Source organism: Elaeis guineensis, chromosome 8, assembly GCF_000442705.2.
Source record: "Elaeis guineensis isolate ETL-2024a chromosome 8, EG11, whole genome shotgun sequence".
NCBI classification, from domain to species: Eukaryota; Viridiplantae; Streptophyta; class Magnoliopsida; order Arecales; family Arecaceae; genus Elaeis; species Elaeis guineensis.
The window spans coordinates 28393711-28401005 of NC_026000.2; positions in this window are offsets into that span (position 1 = coordinate 28393711).

Here is a 7295-nt window from a genome sequence, read left to right on the forward strand (position 1 = left end):
TGTAAAGATTGTATTCCTTTGAAAAAAAAAAAAAGTACATCCTTTAATTGTATGTCCTTTGAAGAAAAAGGTACATCCTTTGATGATTCATGCCTGCTAAAATTAGAGTTCCTTTGACAACAAATCCTATCTAATTAGCTCAACACATCGAGGAGTTTATACATATGTCATGCATAATAGCAATGTATTTACTACTAATCATAAAATCAAGGTAAGCGTCTCTAATTCTACATGTTCTCATCTTTATGATGATTCTCATCTTTATGATGAGGAAGTAAGTTCAATGTAAAAGGCCTATGAAATTGTTATATATTTCGTTTGCATTTTTTTATTGGTGAAGTATGCACATATATAATGCTACCTGTAACTTTTTTGGGCAAAATCTTCTGCATCTCATAGTCATCACACTGTTTTCTAACCTATGATAAAATTATTTAGTCACTACATCTCATAGTTCTTGAATTCTTCACCAAAAAAAGGTGTCATGTCTTATTTACATTATGTGTTATACAAACCTTCATGCTTTCCTAGATGAAATCCATCTACAGAATTGTGAATCACTAGCAATTTGATTTTGTGCAAGTATGCTCATCAAATTGTATTGGGGTTGGAAGCAAGGTTATTTATGTACATATTCTTTGCTAGTTTACTTAACTTGATCAGACAATTTTGCATGCATGTCAATTATGTTTTGCATCTTTTATATTCATTTATTATTTCCTCAGATTATCCTTATCTCTATTAGTTCGTCTCATCTAAGGTGGAGTTCAGCTGACGTCAAGTGGAAGGATATGGCACGAGTAATACTGAATATTGACTTGTCTTTGAATTAAATACACAAACATTGTTATGTAATAACCTGTCGCACCTATTAACAACTACATCTACCCAATTCAAGGACAGCAACCTTCCACCCATCCCGACTTCCATTGTTAACTGAGCTGTCATAGCTTAAAACTATCCTAAAATCATAATCCAATCCCTGTCCTACCATATAATGCACTGTCAAATGGCTTAAGAATAACACCTTCCAATTTCTTGTTAATTTAATTATTTTTTCTTTGATAAGCCAAATGAGCCACACACATCTAATATGAATACATCCAATAAAATTAAAAGATAAAATATTTTGAAAGGAGGATAACACAGTTATATAATAACTCACAGTATATCATCAAGTGCTCTACCACATAAGAGGTAATCGGTCCACGATTCTGCTTGCCTCACGATAGATATGACTGGCTTTGAAAATGATGCAATCGATAATGTCAAATATCTTGGATCAGGGATGTCTATCACAAATTATCAACCAATCATAGTAGCTGCGTCTCCCTCTATATGGATAGAATCAGCCTACAAAAAAAATCTAGTATAGTTAAGTCTTGCTTGAGTTGCTCTTTGCTCAACTCCCAAAGATGATGATATTGTAAATCTGCCTCCAATAGCAGTGAATCAAGCATCAAGGCCTCTAATCATAAATCGATACATCCTCTATGACCAACTAATTTAATCATTTTTTCGGATAAAAGACTAATTTAATCCTTTAATGGATATACTTACCATCAAGCAACAAACGGTCTACATAGAGCTTATTTTAAAAGCTAAATTAAAAAATGTTAGTTCATATGATGTTGAAGATTATGAAAGAGAATCCTGATGCAGCTTAATTTTTTGAATTTGTTGCCCATAATTACCACCTGCCCTACTCCATGATACATTGTTGAATGGCACCTTCCCATTTGTTATTAACTTGTCTAATAACTATGACTACCATCAAGAACAAGTGCTCCAATAACTGCTGATTTTAAAAGTGGCACCATGGATGGTCATTTCATATGCGACATGAAAGACCATAGAAAACAACCCTTATGCATTTATATAGGTAAATTTTCGTCAGCCACAACACAGATTTCCATCTATGCATTGGCTTTATGTTTTTTTTTCTTCTAATCTAAATAAACTATACGTTGTTGGTGTAAGATGTTTTAATTTGCTCCAAAAGATCAATCTACCCTAATTTGCACTCTAGATTCAAGAAAATAATTTGGCTTACCTCTCACCCTATTATATTATTTATGCATCTCCCATATTCCAAGTGCACATCTTATAATATATCCTTATAGTAGGCCATCTATGACATGCATTTGGGCATGTTTCATGGATGAACATCTGTGACACAAAACAAGCCAAATTACTTTACAGACTCAAATTCATAAATTTTGAATGATGCTGAAAGTGCTTAGTTTATGTATACAAAAAGCTCTCCTCCATGCAAGAGCATTGGTGCAATTCATGAACTTTATATAAGTGGGTGGTTGGAGATCCCTATAATGGTGGAGTCACTAAACAACAGTGGATTTCCACAAAGAAAGGCGAGTCCATGGCATGAAAGATGCGACCCCAATCCTTAAAAATAATCCCAGAATAAAGTTAATTGAAGAAATAGAGAGATGATTCCCTTTCCCAAGTGATCAAAGTAGCTGAATATGCTAATTATCTTCGGATTGCAGCTACAAGTCTCCCTCAAGAATAAGTTTTCTTTTTTCTTCAGATTTCTTTTCTGATATAACTAACTGCATGTGAAACGGTAGAGCGTATAATTGATATATGTCATGCAAAATATGCTTTATATAGCAGTACAAAAAATAGATAATATATTCTTTAAATTTTATTAATTTTTCAGGCCTTGTTGATTACATAATAATGAAAAATGCAGTGCCACGTCAGCCATGACATATTTGGTACCATAAACTAGTACTTAGGATATGTGATAAGGGTTAAAATTTTCTTCTTCTTTTTTTTTTTTTTTGGGTGGGGTGGGGGGAGGATGGTGATGGAAGACTTTTTACAAGAACTATTAGTTTTTTGTTTTAATTCTATTATTATCCAATATTCAAATGCAAACTTATATTTTATCTTAATTGATGCAGTTCTTTAATTTGGAGATGATTCTTTAGTATGTGACAATGAAAATTTTGACTAATGAATTTCCCACTATCATTCTTAGAAATATTTTATAAATTTTTTTTATATATATTCATGTAAATTTGATTTATTGCATCTTTGCTTTCTAAAAAAATTATTAATTATATATACATGCATACATATTGTTGGTGTAGAATTCCGCCAGCGCCGGAGAAGTTGGAGTCGAGGAGATCGCGGCCGCCGTCGGGACCTGCAAGGGAAGTCTAAATCGGAGTTGGGGGTGCTCCGACAAGACCCTCCGACGGTCAAGTCAGTATTCTGCCTCAACAAAAATGGAGCACTCGAATGAAATTTTAGCAGAGTTTCGAGATAGAGTTAGAGCTTAGAGGAGAACGTATCTGGGAGGTCTCTTTTATAGACGGGAGAGCGTAACCGCTTGACAGCAATGTCCGCAACTGCTTGGTAGTGGACCGTTCGGGGCCACATGAAGTTTGTTACGGAGAGTAGTGGTGTCCGTTGTCGTGACTTACCAGAGAGTGGTGGGGCCACGTGGAGTTTATTACGGAGAGTGGAGTGGTGTCCGTTGTCACGAGTTGCAGGAGAGTTCGGGCCGGACGGCTGAAGCTCGGCTGGGACGTCTGGTGGAATGGAATATCTCTCTGCCTCAGCAATTTAAGAGAAGCTCGGATATTTTCGATGTTGCTGACGGGTTAACTGTGGTTGGGTGCTATTGGTGCTGCAGACAGAAGTCATCTGTTGCAGGAGTTCAGATGGAGTCCGGCTCTTGTAGGAGTCCGGAAGAAGGCCGCTTTCTGTAGAAGCTCGGATGGAGACTGATTGCCATGGAAGTTTGGAGTAGGCCGCTTACTGTAGAAGCTCGGATGAAGTCTGTTTGCAGTAGAAGTTTGGAGTAGACCGCTTACTGTAGAAGCTCGGATGAAGATCAGTTACCGTGGAAGTCCGGATGGGGATCGCTTATTGTAGAAGCTCGGACGAAGACCGATTGCCGTGGAAGTCCGGATGGAGACCGCTTATTGTAGAAGCTCGGACGAAGACCGATTGCCATGGAAGCCCGGATGGGGACCACTTATTGTAGAAGCTCGGATGAAGATCGGTTGCCGTGGAAGCTCGGATGGAGACTGCTTATTGTAGAAGCCTCGGACGAAGATCGGTTGCCGTGGAAGCTCGGATGAAGACCGCTTATTGTAGAAGCTCGGATGAAGATCAGTTGCCGTGAAAGTTCGGATGGGGACCGCTTATTGTAGAAGCTCGGACGAAGATCGGTTATCGTGGAAGTTCGGATGGAGACTGCTTATTGTAGAAGCTCGGATGAAGTCCGCTTGCAGTAGAAGTTCGGAATAGACCGCTTACTGTAGAAGTTCGGATGAAATTCGGAAGGCGGTCGACCACTGTAGTGTAGCGAAAATTTAGTGCAGGGGCAAAATGATAATTTTAAATCTTTTTCAAAATTACTATTTTACAGCAGAATTATTAATTAATCTCATTAATTAATACTAATTAACCCTACACTAGGATCTAAATATGATACAACAACATGCATTTAAATTTGAAATTCAAATTTGAATTAGTAAACCTTTTACAGTACTGTGTTCAGAACACATTATCTTTTGCGGATAGTCGATCACCGTAATCTGATCACCGTCGGGGGGCTCTGATCATCACGTCGCAGCCACACAAATGTCTGACCTCTGCGGATCATCCACACGAAGCTCCCATCTGATCAGCTCCTCACGAATGCTAGTTCGTGATTTCACCCTTTAAATGGCAGATGTTGATCGAACTCCTTCGATCAATGTGTGCCGACTCCTCGGATACTCTGGATCATTTGCACGGTTGCTTGAGAGGCTGATGGATCTCTTCCTAAAATTTGGTGGACTCACGACACTCGTGGCACACCAATCTCACTTCCCAAACCCTAGGTAGAAACCCTAGGGTACACACTAGAAACCCTGCGCTCAATTTTCTTTCTTTTCTTTCTTTTTCTCTCGGAAGGTTTTGGACCTTCACCTTGCGCACAAACTTTCCTCACGCCCCAAAGTTTCTCTCTTAAAATTTTTTCACACATTCCACCTTTCTCCTCTTTTTAAAACAACGTCGAACGTGTCTTATCCGCGTGAGAGGATAAAGATAGTGGTTGCACATTTGAATTCAAATCAAATTTGAATTCAAATGCAAAACCAACTCATCCCTATCCACTTGTGCGTGAGAAGAGAAGGGGCGTGAGTTGATTTGTGCATGGAGAGTTTACACGAGAAATATTTTCTCGTGTAAAATATGGGGCGCACAAGATAAGACCATGGCGCATGGATTAGTTGGTTGCTCATTCAAATTCAAACTTTCTTTGAATTTGAATGGCCAACCAACTTATTTTTATCCAGATATTTGGTACACAAGGGTGGGCGTGGGATGGCTTCTGCGTGGGAGAAAATTCATGAGAAATTACTTCTCGTGAATTTAAATATGCACAGAAGAAGTGAGATGGCGCAGGGAGAAAAGTCAAGGTGGTTTGAACCTAATTGAGCCAACCTAATCTAAATAGGTTAAGCACAATTAGAATAAATTAAATTTAACTTAATTAAAGCTTAATTAGGCTCAATAAAATCTTAATCAAATCAGAAATTAACTAAATCTAACCCCTGATCAAATCATGGACTAAACCACCTTAGCGATTAGGTCAACATTTAACCTAATCGGGTCAATCCAAACTGAATCCAATTCAATTGGACTTGATCCAAAAATAATTACTCAATCAAATTGAGTTAATTAGTGATCAAATCACTAATTAAACCTCTCATAAATATTGAGTCCAAATTCGATGGACAATCAGGCATCAGAGACCATCGATATGAATCCTGATCAAAGAGTTCAAATTTTAAATTCAAAATTTAAAATTCAAAATTTTGACCCCGGTACCCAAATGTGTGGAACTCATGATCAGAGAATCCTAATTCTCAATCATAGAGTCCCAGACCACATAAGACTCATAATCAGCCATCTGATCAGAAAGGAACCACTAATGTGTGTGACCCCGCAGGTTCGAACCTAAGCCGGTAGCACAGGATCAATTTCTGTACTAATCGAAGTGACCATCTAGCAATGTACCGACGACCGGATAGGTCGAATAATCGCAATCACAACATTCAGAACCTACGTGAATATGGTTACCATATAATTCATCCCTTTTGACCCCTGTGTTTAGGACGACTCAGGGTTAAACTGTCAACCCTGATGATATCATCCGAATCGTGCTCAACTCAATTAGTCCTGTGACTTCTCACTAGGACTATCCTGGCCAAGATTTTGCTAAATTAAAACACGACTGTACACAGCTCCTAAACTGGAGTGGTCAATCCCATCTTGACACACGCACCGACAAGTCAAGTACTTGACTACACCCAGCAGCCTTCCGTCATTGAATTAGAAATTCAGGTAGTCCAATGCCTAAGTGCAGTGAGTTGCTTGCAAAGTCACCGTGGCGGTCTCAGGTCGGAGGGAATTTATACCCATATCCCATCGGAGCAAATCTTGACAGCAGAAATAGCTCCGGAGTTGGTCACGTTCCATGCAAATATACCATTCATCTCACCTGTATGCCATAGGAGTGTCTCCACACTCTTTGGTTATGAGGACAACCAACCCATATGGCACACAACAACTGGAAACTAGAGTCTGTAAACCCTATAAGTCTCAAGTCCGATTTACCATATATAAGCCACTGGTCCTTAGTATTTCTTAAATACTTCAGGATGGTTTTAACAACCTTCCAGTGATTCTCTCCTGGATCAGATTGGTATCTACTCACTACCCCTAGTGAGTATGCCACATCTGGTAGTGTACATGTCATGGCGTACATGATAGATCCCGCTGTCGAAGCATATGGAATCCTACCCATACGCTCTCTCTCTTGAGGTGTTGTCGGACAATCCCTCTTCGAGAGAGAATTTCCATGACCTATCGGTAGATAGCCTTTCTTGAAATTTTTCATGCTGAACCTTTTCAGCATAGTATCAATGTACGTGGACTGGATAAGCCAAGCAACTTTTTGGATCTATCCCTATAGATCCTCATCTCTAGGATGTAGAAAGCTTCTCCCATATCCTTCGTGGAGAACTGTGACGATAGCCAAATCTTTATTCCTTGTAATGCAGGACATCATTCCCGATTAAGAGAATGTCATCCACATACAATACAAGAAATACTACTACTGGACCATTAGTCCACTTATAAAATGCAGGACTCTTCTCCGTTCTTAACGAAGCCATACATTTTGATCGTCCTATCAAAACGTATGTTCCAACTCTGAGAGCCTGCTTAAGTCCATAAATGGACCTCTGTAGCTTGCAAACCTT